Genomic DNA, 21149 nt, shown 5'->3' with positions numbered 1-21149 from the left:
GGCATTAGCAGAGATGAATTACCACACATATGATACATCACTATGACGTCATATCAATTTTTATGACGTCATCATTAAGAGGATGAGGATCTTAGCTCATTCGAGCTTGTTTAACAATATGCACGACAAAATATCAAAACATTGACTGTGATGTGTTGATTAATAACAAATATATGATGATATTTTACATTTAAACAAAAACTGTTCCCTCTTCATCTTGAAAAAAAATTCCTTTATTATATATTCAGTCCCAAATTTATTTATTTCCCCCATTTCTTCCTCATCTCCTTTCTCTGTTTCTATACAAGGACTTGAAATGGAAAATTTTACATTTAATTTCCCCACACTCTTTGGGAAATGTATTTCTCTGAAACTGCTTTTCTTCTTCCTCTTTATGTTTAACTCTGACAGAATGAGAACACCTGTGCCCATTTTGATTTGAACGGATTTCCCAAAATTTCGATTTTTGATTTGGATTTTCTCCCAACACGTTCATATATGAGGTTGCCTTCAAACGGATTTGCCTTCCAGGAAGAGAAGGTAAGTTGTTTCAATGCAACTGCCTCACATTGGAATCAGTGTACCATGGGCGGGAGGAAGAGTATGATTACTGGAGATGAGATGAGATGAGATGAGATGAGATGAGATGAATCTGTGGATAAGAAAGAACAGGTTTCTGTGGAAAAAATTTCAGTTGAGTTAACATCTGGGTGGCAGATATCAGAGATCATTCGTGAAGTGAAAGAGTGGCTTGCATTCTCTGACAGTCGACCTGAGTGAACTGTCAGACTTGCCAATATTGAGGTGGCTCTCTTAACATAGTTGAAGATAACCTTCTTAACATAAGAACCTTCTTAACATAAGATAACCTTCTTAACAACTCTTAACATAAGAACAGTACACGGACAGTGAGAAATGGAGTTCTTGATGTAAAGCATTGAAACATGGGGAGTGCATCAATAAAGTGAGAGAGATGACTCTTCACCATTGAAAGATGGGGTCCAAAACAATATGTAGCATGATATTTAAAATTTTTATTGGGCCCTAGATGTTCTACTGGATCAGGCATTGCGTGGCGGAGGTATGCACTCCACAGAGTGCCGTTCTAGTTTTTGGTTCACGAGTCAGTAAGTGACCACTATATTCGTTATGGGTGTGTGTCTGTCTGTCTGTCTGTCCCGAGCATAGCTCCGTGGGTTTTGATCTGATCTTGACAAAATTAGGGTGTGAGGTTTGTATCATGATCTACTTGTGTTTTCTGGAGAATGGGCATGCTGCGCCAATTGTGGGCGGAGCCACGCCCAAAAAACATGTGTTTTTAGGGGGTAGCCGGTTTCAAGTTACATCTTTTCCGAGGGGGTTTGTCGAATCTGGCAGGGGTTTCGGTGTTTGGTTAGCTCAATGGCTCCTGCAAAGCCCCATGGAGCTCGATTTTTCATTTTCATCCCAAGGTCAAGGTCACAAAGTCACGAACTTAGAAAATGTCAAAAAATCAATAAATTGGGCATTGAGCTCCTCGGGTTTTCAACTGTTTCGAATGAAAGTTGGTATGCAAGTAGTGCTCTTCGATTACTACAACTTTCATCGTTTACGTTTTTCCCGATTCCCGCCAGTTTGCCCGTGGCGTCCCCTCGAAGGTCAAAAAATAAAAAAGGCGAACCATGTACATTGCTCGTGAACCAATGCCGTACCCAGACTTGTTGTTCTTTAATATCCCAGTCAGCTCTCTGTGTTGTAGCTCCTCCATGAGCCAGTTGAGCCTTGACACAGTCTACAAAAAATATTACCCAGCTATTACCAAGCTGCCTACCATACTGCCAACATCCATTTACCCTTCTATCCCCAATGTGTCCAAGTACCTTTCTAATTACAGTTTAAGCCTATCAACTGCTTCTGTTGCTACTATCTTGGCAGGGAGACCATTCCATGCTGTAACTTCTCTCTGAGTAAAAGACCTGTGCCTTACTATCACCCTTACTCTAAGGCTGTGGCCACTGGTCTAGTCACTGTCTAGTTTTCTGAAAAAATCTCTTCTGCATCATTTTTCTCTTCCCCTCATTATGTTGAACATTTCTATTAGATCCTCGCATTATTTCCTCTTTTCTCATTTTTAAGGTTCTGTCTCCTTCAGCCGCTTCTCAAAGCTTTCACTGGCTTTCCCAGGAATCAACAATCTAGTCACTCTATGCTGAACCCTCTTGAGGACAGGTATGTCCTTCCTCACATGTGGTGACGAAAAACTGTACATAATATTTTTGGTGAGACCTCACGAAATTGCTGTGCAGTCTTAACACTACTTCTTCTGATCTATAATTTATCCTGCTGCAAATACAACCATAACCTTCTGAGCTAACTTAACCGATGACTTCCTATGGCTGGCAATGTAGCCTGGGTTTGAAAATTGACCCAGATTTAAACTGTCATCATGGTATTTCACAGGCAGGGTGATTCATTAAAATGTGTGCCAACCCTTGGATGGACGTTAAACTGTATTTCCCATCTGCTGGTATTAGTTGGTGGATGTTAAAATCCCATGGTCTCCCTCACAAAGATTCGGTCGGTTATCACAGGCATAATGAGTAAATTCCAAATTACTGCACACTCACTCAAGTATCCTCTGTCAAAATGGTGGCCCATGCAGGATTGTAACCCCGGCCAAAATAATGCTTTCGCAGAACTAATACTCTGCGTAGAGCATATTGCATGAGTACGAGTATAGATGCTTGGCCCTGTGCTATCTGCTTACCCCCTCAATATCCACTATCACCCCCAGATCACTCTCCTTGGTCATATGCTCCAAGATTGTTCCTTGCATGATGTTGTCCCTATTTTCATTAACTTGACCATTCCCCAGCATGTTACACTTCATAATGATAAACTTAATCTGCCAATTTCACTGAATCCATTGAAGTATCTCGACCTTCTTGAATAGGATCACCTTCCTCTCTGACATCGACCTTAACTCTATGCTTTGTCATCAGCAAATTTGGTAAGCCAACTCAATATTAAAATCAATGATGGAAATTATAAGTATTATCGATTTAAATGCTGCCGATGCATGAGATACCTCACTACCAATCACCAGGCCAAACATCCTACCAATCGGTGCCACACTGTTTTCTTTCACCAAGCCAGTTTTCAATCCAGTTAACTACTCTACCAGCCACTTCACAAGCCCTAACTTTAATTAACAGCCTTCTATGTGATAACTTATCAATAACCTTTAGAAAAATCAGGGACTTATCTACAAACTTCCCTCATCGATCCAATCAGAAACTGTTTAATCAAACTCCAATAAGTTTGATAAGCATGATCTCTCTTTAATAAATCCATACTTACTGCCTTTCATTAGTTTGTATTTATTTTAATGATTCCCTACCTGATCCGAATCCCACAAAGGAGACTTTCTTTAATAACAATTTTACATTTGCCACTCTCCAATCCTCTGGTACCAGTCCTGACTCCCAATGAGCTGTTAAAGGCATCAGTTAACATCACACGTGTCTGCTGCGCTGCCTCCTTCACTACTCTTGAAGGCATATTATCTGACCATGAGGTTTTATCTCTTCTTAGCTTTCCAAACTGTTTGTTTACTTCCTCTACTCCGATCTGAAACTCCTCAAAAAGCCCTTCCTCGACACCTCTGAAATAGATACCCTCAGCTGTGAGTTATTCCCCTAACTGTTCTTGTATAAATGTTGAAGTCTCAAACTGCTCTTTTCCCCTTATGTACTTAAATATTGCCCTGTTAATAAACTTAATATTCTTTGCCATATCCTTTTCATATTGTCTTTTGGCTTGCCAATATATTTTCTGAAATGCCACTCGACTCTGATATTTACCCAAATCTGACTTCACCGCGTTAGTTGATAGCTAATAAATACCTTCTGCTTATTGCTAATATCACTCCTTACCTCATAATCAACCACCATGGTTTATTTCCACCATTAAATTTACACCTCGCTGGAATGTACTCACTCTGTACACTGCACATTTGTTCCTTAACAGTTGCCCTTTTCTCTGACAACGATCACCCTACTGTGAGCTTCTCATAATTTATAGCACTTAGCTCTCATCACCTCAAAAGTTGGTATTGTGAAATCGAACACCCTTGCTCTGATATCGCAAACTAGAACTCTTACCAGAGTCCTTCCACACCCTATTGCACTGTCACTCGACTCTAAATCCTCTTCTACCTCCACGTTTTCAACTATATTCGGACCATCCATCCATTGGGACCATACTCTGTGCAGAGTGTTGGTGCTGCCAAAGCAGTCTCCTTGGCTAATGGACACAATCCTGGACGGGTCGCCACTCCGACACAGGATACCAGCAAGCTTGCACTCATTTTGCCGACCTGGGAAGGATGACAGGCAGAGTCAACCCCACCTGGTATTAATTCAACAGTTGGTGGGATTTGAACTCAGGACCCTCAGATGCCAAGCCCACCACCCTAACTATTAAGCCACCACCAGTCATATATTAGGTCCAATTCTGAAAAAGAGGTCCAACACCACACTTCCCCTCGGGGACTTATCTACAAGCTAGCGAAACAAGTGCTCCTGGAAAAAAAGTCTAAAAATTATTTGTCTGATTTGCCCTTTCTCCATTTCTGGGACCAATTTATCACAAGAAAATTTAAATCTCTCAAAAGCATATTGATTATGAGATGTCAGTTTCCCACACGTTTTTCGAAGCTCTTCAAAACCTTTCTACGATGTCCTTTCTTCACACCAGGAGCCATATGCGTGTATACATATATGTATGTGTGTATATATATATATATATATATATATATATATATATATATATATATATATATATATATATATATATATATATATATATATATATATGCACATGATGAGTATATTACTATTCTTACAATCACTGAGCTGTATCCACAAAAAATACTCCAAATTAATTCCCTCCTTAATCTGACCCCTTTCTCTCAAAACAATAATATTTTTACCTGTGACGTATGGCAGGTCCACAAGTGCTCCGCATGATTATTGTTGCTGTTGTTGTGGTGGTTTTTGTTTGGGGTCGATTTTTGAAATGTGCACCCAGTGGCTGGACAGTTGCCGACTCCACCCACCATGGCACCCGAGACGAAATAATATGGCTGCCATCTTGGTTTCATGGTGGGCCTCTATGGATTATACACTGCCCAGGTTTGTTGCGTCCATTGGCTTTGTTTTGGTAAAGTGTAACTCACGATTATGAATTTACCAAAGTGAAAGGGTGGAGGAGCTCCTTGTGAGCCAACGGCCGACATATATAGGTGCCAACTGTGTCTGCGGACATCCTCCTGCAGTTGGGTTACTCCGTTTTCGGAGGTTGGTGACAGGATTTGCACTCAGGCCACCGTGGAAACCTTCACTCCGCAAAACAAAAGAAAACCAAAAAGAAAATTGAAAACACACTCCGTGGGAGTACCTCCTGTGCAGCTGCCCTCTGCGGGGCAGCTCAATGTATGACAGGATTGGGGCAAATCTTTCCAGACACCCACTCTTTGATTATAGGAGGAAGACCACGGGGTAAACTTCCCGGGTCAGATCACGGTCGTGTGTGTCGGGGTGGTGCTGAGGTGTCATCCATCAGACGGCGGTCTCCTTGGGTTAACCTGAGGTAGTCCCTTCAGGTGGGTGCTGGGAAAGTCCTATCCCGAAGAAAGGATGATTAGCTGTCTTTGTTATCATCTCAGCTCAAGCGTTTGAACATCGTTTATTGCAGCAGTCTCTGAGGTTTGGAGACCACATAGTGGTGAGATCATGGCGGGTGGTTACACCTATGATTGGTCTGGTCACTCTGATGGTTACAATGACCAAGAAAATGCTGTCGCTGTATCCAATAAGCTGATTCCAATGGCAATTGAGGTAAAACCGGTCAACAAGTGAATTATGAGACAAAGGATTTGTCACTCACTGGGTGTCGTTTCTCTGTTCTCTGTATTTGCTCCGACTGAGGTGAGCGATCTTACGGGGAAGGACGCATTCTATGCCACGCTCGAATCTGTGGTTTATCAGTGCCCCAGGCGATATACTCTTCCAGTCTTGGGGGATTTCAATGCATCAAATGGAACTGATAGAGATGGTTGGGAGACATGTGTTGGCCCCCATGGGTCTGGAACCTTGAATCAGAATAGCACTAAGTTCCTTGAGTTTGGAAGAAGTCATGGATTTAGTGAAGCTGGTTCATGGGTTCAGTGCCCACAGACTCAGCACTGGTCTTGGTATTCCAATGCTGGCGGTGTGGCAAAGGAGATTGACCATGTACTCGTTGATGGTTGTTGGAGTATGATCCAGAACTGCAGGGTATACTGAAAAAAAAGTGCCTTGCTCACTGAAAAAGTGCCTGAGATATTACCCAGATTAGAAATAAAATAAACAAGTAATTTATAAATCGATAATAATTAAGTAATTAATCAATTAAGTGATTAATCAAAAAAATTAAGAGCGTTTTTGCCAAATCACATCTTCACTTTTGTCCCCAAATTTCAGCTTCATAGCTCAAGTGATGGCTGAGATATCGCCCAGACAAACAAGAAAGAAAACAAACAGAGTAAAAACTGAGTACTCCCTTCGGCGTCCGGCGATGACATCATGTATTACCTGTATATGGATTGGGAATGAGCGTATACAAAAAGAAAAAAAAAATTGGATAAATGTCCACCCCTCTGAGTGGAAGCACCTTTGATAGCAATTACAGCTGTGAGTCTGTTGAGATACGTCTCCACTGACTTTCCACATCTTGATTGGGCAATATTTGCCCATTCTTCTATACAAAACTGTTTAAGCTCAGTAAAGTTGTGTGGGGAGTGTTGATGGATGGCAATCTTCAAGTTATGCCACAGATTTCCGAGTGGATTGAGGTCGAGGCTCTGACCGGGCCACTCAAGGACATTGATCTTTTTGTTCCTCAGCCACTGCAGTGCAGCTTTGGCTGTGTACTTCAGGTCGTTGTCATGCTGAAAGGTGAACTTCCGTCTCAATTTAAGCTTTCTTGCAGAGGGCAACAGGTTTTCTTCTCGGGATTTTCTCTATTTTGCTCCATCAATTTTCCCTTCTATCCTAACAGGTGCCTCAATCCCTGCTGATGACAAACATCCCCATAACACGATGCTGCCACCACCATGCTTCACAGTGGGGATGGTGTTCTGTTTGTTATGTGTTTTGTTGGGTTTGTCCCAAACGTAAAATTTTGCATTTCGGCCAATTAGTTCCATGTTGGTTTTGTCAGACCACAAAACGTTTTGCCACGTGGCTTCACAATCTTCAGAGTGTTTTTTTTTTTGCAAACCTCAAATGGGACTTGAGGTGGGAATTTTTGAGTAATGGCTTCCCTCTTGCCACCCAACCATACAGGCCAGACTTGTGGAGTGCTTGGGATATTGTTGTTACATGCACAAAATGACCCATCTTTGCCATAAAGGCACGTAGCTCTTTCAAAGTTGTCAATCGCCTCTCGGTTGCCTCTCCGAACAGTCTTCTGCTTGCTTGGTCATCCAGATTGGAGGTACGCCGTTGATATAGGCAGGGTCTTGGTGGTGCCATACGCCTTCCACTTCTGAATGATTGTCTTGACTGTACTCCAAGGGATATTTAAGGCCTTTGAAATATTTTTTATACCATTACCATGATCTGTGCCTTTCTACAATTTCATCCAGGAGGTCTTTTGAAAGCATCTTGGTGCTCATTGTTGAGTCTTTGCTGTGAAATTCACTACCAAGCAGAGGAAACCTCCAGGAATGATTTAATTCTGAAATAATCACAATCACTTCATTTTAATACAGCTGCAGGCCAATTAACTTGCAGTGTGATTTTGAAGGTGATTGGTTGCACCTGAGCTAATTACCTCACCAAAGGAGAGCGTATTCCATTTGGGTCCATCTGTTTGTTTTTCTGTACAGAACTTTAGTGTTTTTCTCCACAACAGTTTGTAGGATTGAGACAAAATTTTCACCATAGGTGCGACTACTCATGAAGAATGTTTCCATGATAATTATGAGATCATAGATCACGTGTTGTGGCAGCCATGTTGGAAAAATGGAAAAAAAAAATAATGGGACCTCTATCTCTGAAACCACACCAAGAAAAAAATTTGAAACTTGCCGGGAATAAGTTTGATTTTAATGATGCCACAGATACCTTCGTTATGTCAAAATTGCACATGTAGAGTGCTACATGTAATCAATATGAAAATTTTTGAGTACTATCTAGGGATAAAATGGTTGACAGAAAAAAAAATGATGATTTCATCATTCACATGATTTTTCAGACATATTGTTTTTTTTTTTTTAAATAACTTTCAAAAATATTCTCTGAAGTGCCTGGACAGTTTGAGGCGAAACTTCACAAATATGACCGCCTATCCATGAGGAACAAAAAGTTCATGCATTTGATGTCGTCGGTCACATGGTTTGGCAGCCATATTGGATTTACCATAAAATAAATTAAAATCTTCTTCTCCAGAACGGCTGGACAGATCGAGGGAAAACTTCCCAGGAATGTTCCCCAAGCCTTGGGTGTACAAGTTTGTTTTAGAATAATTGATAGATCACATGGTTTGGTAGCCATATTTGATTGAAGAAAAATATGAAAAAATGTTTTCTCTGGAACTGCTTAATCAATCAACAGGAAACTTCAAAATTGTGATCTCGTTGTGATGGAGAATACATACTTTACATTTCAACTTAATTGGTTGGACACATGGTCTGGCAGCCAGAATTATTTAACTTTTTGATCTCGGTTTTTTTATTTTATATATTTTTTAAAGGCTAACTTGGCTGTGCCTGAATGAGTTTGAGGGTAGAGGAGTAGTAGCTGAAATGCGAATCCTATCCAGGTTCCTTCTGTTGACTTCATCTTTGCTTTTTGCTTTTCAGGTTACTTCTGATGACTCCAATGCAGGACTGTACCTATTTGGTCTTCCATTTGATTTGAATTGAATTTATTTTAATGTCATTCTAAATTCAATTGAATAATAATGAAAAAAATGTCATGGGTCAGGGTCAGGTGTCCAATCAAAGAGGAGTTGCATCAAAGCGGGATGTCTCGGTACCCAGTCAGCACTGCCAATAGTTGTAAAGTGGCAGTTCTAATTATGTCTCTTATTATTTGCGTAACACACCAGTACACAAAAGCCACACAAAGCAACACAAATACCACACAAAACAAGCGAGGGTCTGCAATCTGTGATTGCTCTTTCTTGTTTACAATTGCTATTATAAGGGGGGTGGACACTGATCCAACCAACATATTCTCGTTTTGTATTTTCAATTAATTTTCTGAAATTTGTCGAATATCTTTTTCACTTGGTAGTTGTGGGTTACAATGTGTAAATAAAGGTGGAAAAAGTCTGATTTAATGAAACTTAATTCCAGGGTGTTAGTCAACAAAAGGTGAAAATTTTGAAAGCGGGTGTAGACTTCCTATTGACACTGTATATGTGTGTGTGTGTATATATATATAATATATATATATATATATATATATATATATATATATATATATATATATATATATATATATATATACACAATTATTGAAGTGCTCCGAACTTGCACCAACACCATGATATCATCACAATGACGTCATTGTCATGACTGCAAACCTAGAAGGGCCTCTCGCAGGACCAATAATGCAAAGTCAAAAGCTGTCAACCAGCAGATGAAAGGTGAAGCCACCAATTGGTTTCGCCCTTGTTGTGGCTCGTCATAGCAACATATCACTGTTTCATCAACTTGGTGCCTTTGAAGCCTTTCGGCTTATATGCTGGCTAATGATGAACCCCCAACTGTGATTGGGGAGGCCAGATTGTAGTTGGAACCCACAGGTGCCATCTGCCACATGGACACATTGTGTTTCTTCCACCAATCACAACCAGGAAGCATCGTTGTTGTTAAACAGTTGGGAGATGAACAAATGGAATTGTTGAAGCGCCCCAAGCTTTGACCAATGTCGAACTTGGACCAATGATCTCATCATGACGATGTCTTTTGACTTTGCATTCTTGTACTTCTAGAAGCCTTTCTGCATTCGCAGTCATGAGGTCGTCGTGATGACATCATCACGAGCCTGAATACATATACTGTCATGCAACCTTTGACTTACTGAAGCCTCAAGGCACAGATCATGTCTCAACAGTTGAAACTGCACTCCTGTGAGCAGCAATGATCTGCCAACAAAAACATTGTCTCTGCCCTGCTGCACACCAAACAGGAGGTGGGATTGCAGTCGAAAATAATAATAAAACCATAAACAGCCATTCTGATTGAATAATAGCAGCGTAATTTCTCCAAAACAGGTAAAGATACTCGAATGAAACAAAGACAGATTCTAACATCAATCATTATTCCACTATGTTGCAGATATATTACTCAACATTGTCACCACTGCAGTTCACACATTTGTACCAACATTCAAGTGTTTTTGTTATGCTGTCGTAATAGAACTGTGCATCCTGCTGGCTTAATTAGACTTAACCAGGACGTCAAAGTGGTCATGACATCATCGTCGAAAGAAAAATGTTCTCCATGAAGGTGTTCAGTAAGTTTGGGGAAGAGATGAAAATCTGACGAAACCAAGTCGGGGCTGGTGATCCTTTTTCACTGTACTCCATTGGCCGTCTCTTACTCTCAGGAACGTAATGGTGCACCCAACTCTCTTCTCCAGTCATGTCATCCACAGTAACTCATCCTAACTCTCATGTCCAGTGCTTCACAGCACTGGCAGCATTGTGCTACCCTCTACAATCTTGACTAAAATTAGCTCTGAGACGTCAAGTGTCAGAATCACAAAACTTCACACCCAGTGGCGGGAAGAACTACCATGTGGATTACGCATTATATTTGAATAACTTTACCTGTTTTGGAGAAAAATAATAGGAGGCATTACTTTTCAAGACACCCTCATATGTATTTTTTTTGTGGCAGGTCAAACAGCCTCCATTAACATGGGCCATCTGTGCCAGGATCCTTTGTCTCGGAAACGGCCAAACAGTTTCTAATTACTGCATTCACTTTCATTAATCTGCAACTTTATCATCCCCAAGGTCATCCGAATGAACCAAAATTGACAGCACACACACAGGCGGCAGATGGATAGAAGATGTTTGCTTACCTTTGAAAGCATTTATTTGTAATGAAGCAATATGTGGAGAAAGCAATACGAACAGTTCGGAACTGTTCAAGTGAGACAAAAAGACACAAACAGGGAAATGGGGACACGCAAAATTATGTACAATGATAAGTAGAATTAAATAAAACCGAACCCACAATTAAATAAAACTTAGGCACCACAGATGACATTTGAAGAAACAAGAGAATTGCAGGTAACGACTTTCCTTTTCAACCAATGCCAACATATGGCTCTCAACAATATCCTTTCATCTCCTCTTCCTGTTAAGGCTGGAATGACCCAAGGTGGTGTTCTGGGCCAAGTCCTATTCCTGATCTTCATCAAAGATATCCCCATTCTATATTTGCTGATGACTCCACTCACTGCCATAAACAACCCTCATCCTTAAAATAGACAGGCAGCAGCCTCTTCGCTCTGTTCAGACTTTGACAAAAGCACAAGCTGGTCAAATAGAAGTGAAGACACGGGATGATCGACCAACAAGGACACGCCAATTGGGATGCCTTAGAATTTATTTCCCTCAGGTTGTTTTGCATGTGCCATATCACAGGATAAAAAAAATAAAACCCCTGAGCAAAAGACAAACAATACATACAGTGGGTCAACCATGGCATTTGCAACGTTACATGTATTAACCCACAAGGAACATAATTTATCAAGCGATTTACATCCATTCCAACATAGTAATAAAACTTCCATCCCTCTAATATCAAACAAGCAGAGATTTTACGGTACTGAGCCCAGATGCAAGTTCACCTCATTCACAATTAATGCAGTTTGAATCTCTTTCCAAGTATGTATTTACTATAGCTACAACAATTGTATCTTAACACAATAATAATGAGGACAATGCATTTGACACAGCTCACTCTTACAGTTGGCATCCATTGCAAATAAATACAAACTCACCCTGAACAGGGGGCTGTACAGCTCGAGCCAGTGCTCTGAACTATTCAGCGAGTGTTGCACAGTAGGGTCGCATCATAGTCAGTACTCAAGATGAGTCGCCGCAACAATGTCTGGATAACAAAATCAAGGGCCTGCCCAGAAGAGCAGTAGGACACTCAAAGTAACAATAGCTGTTCCTTCAATGCAGCTCTACCATAATTATGAACGATCAACATAAATCCTGAATGCTGGCAGGTCAGGTTGCTAGTTACTGTCCATCACGTTCAAGTTTACGGAATAAGAGATATAGTCCAGAAATTTAGCTTGAAGCTGACTCGGTTCAAACGGAGCCTCAATCAGTGCAAGGAAGGCAGTAATGGCGGCGCCCACATCACCCACACCTTAAAGCACATGTTAATCAATGATGCTATGCAATCATTAAAACATCACTCTTTGTATCTCCCCAACTTTAAAAATACACCCGAATGTGGAGAGGATATAAATCACAATTTATATGGAAGATCAACAACAACAAAAAACGGATTTATAAAATTCTTCCCTGTTTTGCACAACACCGGAAGGACTCGATATCACAAACAGCTGCACAAGTGCTGTAAATAACAGTGCCCTTTGCTAGCTGGACAAAGCATATCAGTAAACCTTTTTTTTCCATGAAATTACCACCTCACACTTGGAATATGTCTTTCAATCCTGACAATTCTCACATTCACTCTCTCTGTCTGGAAAGACCATATGGCAAACCCTCTTGTCTACTTTCTGAACAATCCTCTTGAGGAAGTTCAGTCACTCAAACTCCTGGGTAAAACTTTTAGCCATGATCTTTCTTGGGCAAACCACATATCTAAGTTGGCCTCTAAAGCATCCTGCATCGAACAAAGTCCTTCCTTGGCACACCTGAACTCCTGTCCACCTACAAGCCAGCCACATCTACAGGTAGATGGAGTAGTGCTTTCCCATCCTGGCTGGTGCCCCTGCATCACACCTTACTCATCTTGTTGCCATTAAATCCAAGACCTTCAAGATCATTGGAATCTCTCGTGATGAAGCTGAGTCTTTGGTTCTATCATTTTGCCATTGCCAAGAGCTCAGAGTTCTTTGTCTTCTTCTGCCTCCTTTCTGGTCTTGCACCCTCTGCCCTCTATGTGCTTTGTCTCACCACCCCTCCCCCCACCCCTACCTTCAGGTATCTGCAGGATGCACATGGGCCACCAGCAATCCTCTTCTCATGAAACTGCCAAAATCCAGAACCACAACTCATGTCCATTAATTTGCTCCTCTTTTTTCCTGCCTGTGGAACCAACTTCCACACACTCTTCAATCTCATTTTCTCACTCTGCCCTGCCATTGGCATTTCCCCCTTCTCTTTCTGCTGTTCCTTTTGCTGTGATGCATAATAATCCATTCTGTGTTCTCGCTCTCCCACGAGTTTTTGTAGTTATACAGCATATAGCAGTACACAAAAAATGCCTTCAGTTCAGGGGGCTAAAAACTGGATTGTGATGACAAGTAGTTATCTACGAAGGTATTGTGGCACCAAATCCATCATTGAAAGCCACTACCAAATCTACACAGGGCAATAAATCCCCCGATTGTACCATCTTGAACAGCAGTGGATGTATTATAATTATAAATCACAGAACTTCACATTCCACTGGCAACTACATTCAGGGTGGAGACGTATGAGCACATATAAAAGCAATACAGTAACAGTGAATAGTGTTCTATTCATGAAACTACAATGAAATAAATCACGATTCAAATCTAACGCTCCTCTGCACCTGGATTAAACACACTTAAGCTAATGAGCCATTTCACAGTCTGGATTTGTGCCAGAAAGGGGATTGGAAAGGCATTATTCTCCTGAGTTTTACACCACTCTCTATCAAACCCCTCCCCCATACCCCTTCCCAAACCTCACACCCCACTCTGAAGAGTGGCCTTTGGAGGGAGGTGGGATGGAGGTGTAGTAACCATAATGATAAATTCTTCAACTGCTTACTGGGAAATCTTGCCCAACATCTTTACCTTTCTCTACAGGGAATTATAGCTTACAGCAACAGAGTAAGAGGAAAACAGCACTTTTACAACTGGATAATTGATTTGCCTTTCAAATTACATGGTGTATGAAGTTTCACACACCACAGGCCCTGGCTCTTTAGTCTTGGAAAAAATAGAGCTGTCAATTCCTCATCTGTTCAACACCTCTTGACATGAGTTCTTCAAATGTCTCCTTCACACACATATCCAATTATTAACTGCAGCTGAGGGTCAGCCATTCCATCAGCACGATGCTGCAGGATCTGTACAAAAGTGTTTCGGTAGGGTTGTGTCATTGGAAGAATATGTCATCCGAAGGAAAGGTCAGGGCAGATGGCCAAGCTTGAGAAATGAAATTCTCAACATCTTGTCATCCATCATGATGCTTTCCTGCAAGCACCTGTGGTGTTGATAATGGTCACTGTGAAGTGTGTACAGCACATAGTTCTTTCAGAGATGTACAGCAAGTGCATAAAGGATGTGTGATGTGCCTGCATATGTTGATTTGGATATCCATTGCATGTATCATGCCGGATCACACCAAATACGTAGAGGTATTGCAGGCTCAAAATTGTCAGAAATCCCAAGCAATGATGAACATAGTATAGTGAAGGCAAAGAAATGTATATATATGTGGAGGGAGAGTTTTGGTTCTCCATGCTTTTGTTGCAATGAGTAATGTCCCAGCACACCTTGCAGGTGGATACATAACTCCTGATGCTGGTTGGTTATTGCCTAAGACAACAAAAGGGCAATGCAGACAATTAATCTCGGCTTGTCAGTCAACTTCTCCAAATATAATGAGATGTGTTGAAAGGATAACACTTTCATTAGACATTGACATTCTGTGAGATCACATGTACCAGTGCTGAATGTAGCATGAAGTCATCAAGAAAATTGCATTACTACTCTGCACAATTACAGCAGCAGATCATGTCATCTTTCTGCAGCTCAATAATTTCTTAATCTCATGAAGGATGTACCAAAAGACCAATTTCGAAATCCCACAAGGCATTAATTAGCAGTAACAATAACTGCCGGGGTGTCAGGAATAAGATATCAGTGCAAGCAGCATAGAGGGTGTAGGGTGCCAGGCTTTCAGTCAGAAACACGTCCAACTGAGTGGCGGTGAGTTTGTGTGATGGACTACAGTAACAGTCAAGCCTGCATCACCTGTCATCGAGTGTGAAAACAAGTGATTGGCCTCAAATTCCAAATGGAAGCTTGTTACCAGCTTGGTACGCTTCATCCAATGCCCTTGGAGAAAAATCGAAGTAGTAGTCGTTAGTGCAAACACTTAACAATGCTAATAAAATAACATCATGACATCATCATTTTGTCATTCACTTATTTGCTCTTTGAGTTTACATGCGTGCTCTTCCATGAGATCAGATTTGTGATGATTTCTTTGATAGTTGAGCGAACGTTGTTGTTCACCTTTTGTCTCATTTCATCAGTCTTTCCAATAATTCTGGAATACATTTGTTCTTGAAAAAGTATGTTTGTGTATGTACAGTTTTTGTAGGCACAATAAATGAAGGATTCAAATAATACCTCTCAACTCATGTAATGGTGACCATGAATAAGTTCAAGTTATGGTGATCTGTGCCACCCCAAGACTTGCCGCATGGGTCAGGACCAACATCCACCCTGTTTAGGCATTCAAAACGCAGTGAGGGTTGTTTTCAAATTGTAACAAAATATGTGATATTAATGTTAAAATGAAACAATGCAGTTGTACTTTGTGAAAGAAACAGAACCACCCACTGGTAAAAGCAATGTCATTGACTACACTGCATTCTACTGTGCCAGTTCGCCTGAAGGTTTTAAAATTATTTGGTCGGAGAAGAGGGTTCATCCCCAAGGACACAATTTGTCTTGTACTTGCTATTCACAGTTAGGAGGTTATACCATCGATATATTACCGAAAGGAAGTTCAGCCCAAGCAGATCCCCCCCCACAAAAAAAATCCCCATCCCCTACTCCCCCTAACGAAGGTGGATAGCCGACTTATAATTTTTACCTGTATGGCTGGGCCAATCTCCACAAAATTTTGCATGTGTGCTGGGTTACCCATGCTAAGCCCCCATCTAATGAACATTGTGGAAGATTAAAGTCCATTGCCACAGCTTTGAGTGGGGCTGGCAGTTCAATGCACACCATGGGTGTACAATATGGTGGTAAGGTGTCCCTTGCTAAAGCACATCTTGTACAACTCTGAATCCATTGTTGAACATCAGCAATCATTGATGGCCAATAATAAGATTGTCTCATGGACTCCACTGTTAATACCCCCACATGGTCATGTTTTGCTTGGAATGCTTATTTCCACAAACCTCAGGTAGTACCAACTGTTGATGCTCAGAACCATCTTTTGGATTCTGGATGGTTGAGTACAGTACGCCATCTAATTTTAACCTATTCCATTGTCCCAACTATTTTTTTACCTCTCTGGACTGACCACTGCCTTTCACCTCGACTTTGCTTCAATGACGCTTTACATCGTGCAGAACCTTAGCAATCATCTGTATGTTGTGGACTTACAATGTGTTCCTGGGTGCAACTTGTGGTTCCAACCAGGCCACACACAACGTGTGTCTACTCCAGAGTATACACAATGCTGATGTCCACATGTTGTTGAGTATAACGTCAGAGCACTCCCTTGACTTCAGCTTTAGCCACAATCACTTCACTTGTTTCATTTCGTTCTCAGAATGGGGTAGTCGGGACAATGTATCCACATTGGTATTAGCCATTCCTGTTTTGTATAACACCTCAAAGTCAAAATCTGCTGAATATGCCACACACCTCTGTTCAGTTGTACTGAGATACTGTTATGGATTTGGAAGCCATCTGCACACAAACAGCCAGAGTCCCAAAGCTTAGTTATTTCGATAAGTATGTGTTTATAGTTAGAATCCCCCCTTTGTCTCATGGGAATTACATGTGTGTGCTAGGAATTATTGTATAGTCAGGTTTATTACATTTATTTATTTTATCAGGTTTATTTATTACATCCTCTACATCAGCAACTACAACACCAACAACAACAGTGTGCCATCCTGCACTCGACCCAGTCGCCATTATGCACATGTTTTTGGCTGAGGATGTGGGCGGAGCCTTCAGTGCCTCGGGTCGAAGCTCCGCTCCGAGGAGGAACAGAGAGCGTTTCCTGCAGCCAATGAGTGGAGGGCGATCACCACAAGCACGCCCCAGTCAATCGGGAGGCCGCCAAGAGTTGCCTGACAACCTACCGTCCAATTAGGAGCCGAGTGGTGGGGAGAAGAAGTTCCTCCCACCAAAAGAGGAAGAGTGTGGTGGTGTGGACGAGCGTTCTGGAGACGAAGTGGTCGTGGCTGGATAGGCGTTCTGCAGACGGTGTGGTCATGGCTGGACGAGCGTTCTGGAGATGGAGTGGTCGTGGCTGGATGAGCGTTCTGGAGGCGGTCGTGGTCGTGGCTGGAGCGGTCTGAGACAGTGGTGATCGTAGTTGAGCAGCCTCATTCGTGGGGCGTGGACTTGGAGGCGTGGGTTCGGGTCCCACCGTGGTGGTCTCGGAGTCGGTGTGGCCGCACAAAGCGGACAGGTACCCCGGCCCGGCTTGCCCGAGATAGACCCATGAGGTCCATTTCGTGTGTGTGTGTGTGTGTGTGTGTGTGTGTGTGTGTGTGTGTGTGTGTGTGTGTGTGTGTGTGTGTGTGTGTGTGTGTGTGTGGGGCACCGTCCTGTAAGTAGAATTGTTTAAGTGCCTTGTACATTCCTGCATTGCTTTTATTTGGTTAACTCTGCCATCTTGCGTGCTCCCCTGCCCCATTATAAATAAATATCCCTTTTGTTAAATGTTCCAGCTTGTTTCTGTGTTTTTGCCACGTGGGCGCGTGGGTAATTAGGTATATTGAAGTTTGACAATTGACCCTACCCCACGCGGTCGAATTATTGGAGATTTATGGACGAGTAAGGGACCCGTGCCTTTCGGACTTATCTGAGAGTCACGACCGAAATTCCAGTGTGTTTGGTGTAGCCGACTCTACTGCTCCCTCTCGCGGTCATGCTCTTCACCGATACCCGGCCCTGCAACAATACTTCAAAGGGTTGTGATCTGTATGAACCACAAAGTTGGAATGCAGCAAGTACTCCCTGAATTTCTCACCAACTGCCCATTTAAATCGCAAGGAATTCCAACTTGAATGCACTGTGAAGCGTAATGTTATGCTCTGCAGGATGGAGACGTTGTTTCATATGCCACTAGCAGTTCTTGAGCATCCTTATACTGTGATAACACTGTTTCCAAAATTTTTGAAACTGGCATGACATGTGACAGCAAAAGGTTCTGCAAAGTCGGGATATGCCAGGACTGGTGGATTACACAGCTGATCATGTAATTCATCAAATTAATATTCACATTATTTGGTCCATGCAAAAGCAGGAGGGGTTTTCCCTTTCTTTCCTTTGCCCACTAGTGCAGTGGGGATGCTATTTGGGCAAACCATGATACAAATCTACAGTCGTAGGCCATTACTCAAGTGCCTGTCTCACCTTTGTTGGATTATTTGGAACTGGACACATTTGTAAAGCATCGGATTTCCCCAAATCAGTCTTCGTTTATATATTTGTTGATGACTACACCCTCTGCCATGATATCCCTCATCCTTAAGACAGGCAGACTGCACCTCTTCCCTCTCTTCAGTCCTTGAATTCACAAGCTGGTGAAACACTTGAAATATATCTTTTAATCCTGACAAATCTTGCACTCTCACCATCTCTCTCCAAAAGGACTGTCTGGCAAACCCCTCCCATCCACTTTTTAACAATCCATTTGAGGAAGTTCAGTCATTAAAACTCCTGGGTCTCACGATCACCCATGATCTTTCTTTCAGAAACCACATTTCAAAGTTGGCCTCCAAAGCCAACCAACGACTCGGCATCATCCTCTGTCATACAAAGTCCTTCCTTGGCAAACCTGAACTCCGATCCACCTACAAGGCTTTCATCTGTTGTTGGATGGATTACTCTCACCGAAATACCTAAATTGGATGGGTGGCTACCTAAACCACCACCTTTTCATCCAAATCTGTAACTTTTTGAAAATGACGTAATTAATTGAAAAATGAATAATTAATCGATTAATTGATTCATCAATAAATCAAAAATAATCTTTATAGCCAAATAAGATGGTCGCTGTCATGTCCAAATATCAGCTTACAAGCTCAAAAGGTCCCAGAGATATTGCGCAGATGAGAAAGAAAATAAATAAGTAATAACTTAATCTATCATAATTAAGTAATTAATTAATTGATTAATCAAAAATAAATAAGAAATGTTTATGCCAAAGCAAATCTTCATTTTTCTCCCCAAATTTCAGCTTCCGAGCTCAAAGGATGGCCGAGATATCACCCGGACAAACAAACAAGAAAACAAGAATAGCTCTTGCATGGCTCTTTGTTCTTCACCTAGGTATGGCCAGAGTGTACAGGTGTGCAGTGTTGGCCAAACGAGTCTCTCGACCATACAGCAGGTACAAAGTTGGAAAGAGAAGTAGAGCAATTACCATGAAAATATCTGTAAAACAAATTTAGAGTGGCAACAGACATACGATATGAAAGTACTGATGGAGCAGAGCCGAGCTCTACTCCAACCAAATTGACTCCATGCTTCTAGAGCCTGTCTGATAAGGACAGATGATAGGCAGGTGCTCCAGCCCAAATGTGGCAACAGTACTCCATAAGGGGGTGTATAATTGTCCTCCACAAATAGAGGATAGCATCCGGAGGTAGATATTTCTGAGCTTGATAGAGACAACCAACTCGCATAGAAGCACTCTTTGCAATACCAGATATATATATATATATATATATATATATATATATATATATATATATATATATATATATATATATATATATATATATATATATATATATATATATATATATATATATATATATATATATATATAGTTGTGGTTACCAAATTCGCAAACCACCATTCAGGTCCCTTAGGTGAGATATCTCGGTAAGTATATGTGTAGTTAGGCCCAAACCCGTTGTCTAGTGGGAATACATGTCATTTATGCGTGCTGCGACTCTTCAGGATAGCCGTTTTTCTTTTACTATCTTTATTTTGGACCAACCGCCATTGTTACCACCACCAACCACAACATCAACCACCCACCGCGGCGCCGCTTCACGTCACACCTCGCAACCGTCGCATCGCCACCGTTCTTGCGCCGCTTGTGGGTACCGGTGTTGGACTCGTGCAGGGCGCGCGCCGAACAGCGTGTACAAAACCACGGATTTTCCGCTCCAAAAACGGATCAAAAATGACACACGCCCACTTTTGTTCCGTCCAATCGGTGAGCGAGGGGCGATTTGGCCCCGCCTCCAGGGCGTTGGAGGGCGGTCGCTATATGCAAATTCATGGATCAAAATGCATTCACGCCCACTTTTTCTCGGGCCAATGGGGAGCGAGGTGAGAGGTCGAAGGCAGGGGGTCAAAGGCGAAGCCACGGGGCTTATATAAGCGGCTGCGTTCGTCAGAAAGGTTGGTCGTTGGTCGTCGTCGTCGTGTGCGTTGGAGTCGGAGCGAAGAGGACGGAGCTGTGGAGAGGCGGCGAAGGCAGACGAGGGGGTGCTCGCGTCATGCCGGGAGCTGCACACCAGGGAGGCCGACGGCGCGACCTGGTCGAGGTGGAGACGCTCGTCGCGGGACTCGAGACAGAGTAAAAATCCTCCTTTCCCCGAGCATCAGCAACCCCCTCCTGTTTCCCCCCCGCGCTGAGATAGTGCGACCAAGGGGGCCCCTTTCCCACCCCCTTCCAGACACTGTCCGAGAGGCCCGCGGAGTTGAGGCACCATCGCCGCTCCGCGTCTCATCACCAGACGGGTAGGCCCGACCCGGTCTCGGCCTCGGGCCCACCTCATCCTTGAGGGTGTTCTTATTCTTGGTTTTGGGTATGTGTTGTCGGCGCCGTCTGTGAAGTAGAATTGTATAAGTGTTGCCGTGTGCTCGGTAGTCGGTATTAGCTCTGCATTGTGTCTTCGCTTTTACATTTGCTTTCTGTGT

The 21149-nt window shown here is 42.2% G+C and overlaps 1 long non-coding RNA gene across 1 annotated transcript in view; it reads right to left on the bottom strand.

The window, feature by feature from the left end:
- The window catches only part of LOC147028947 (uncharacterized), a 143144-nt gene extending 127736 nt beyond the window's left edge, over positions 1–15408 (bottom strand). Inside the window, exons 1-3 of the long non-coding RNA XR_015057779.1 lie at positions 15261–15408; positions 14780–14822; positions 12051–12181 (exon numbers count right to left, since the gene is read on the bottom strand). This is a non-coding gene — a long non-coding RNA (uncharacterized LOC147028947). The remainder of the gene's footprint in view (positions 1–12050; positions 12182–14779; positions 14823–15260) is intronic.
- Between the last annotated feature and the right edge of the window lie 5741 nt (positions 15409–21149).

Source organism: Eptatretus burgeri, chromosome 4 (genome assembly GCF_056783735.1).
Source record: "Eptatretus burgeri isolate ZD-2024b chromosome 4, Ebu_testis_v1, whole genome shotgun sequence".
Taxonomy (NCBI): domain Eukaryota; kingdom Metazoa; phylum Chordata; class Myxini; order Myxiniformes; family Myxinidae; genus Eptatretus; species Eptatretus burgeri.
Note: the sequence above shows the minus strand (reverse complement) of the source record. Positions and strands in the feature narration are given on the sequence as shown.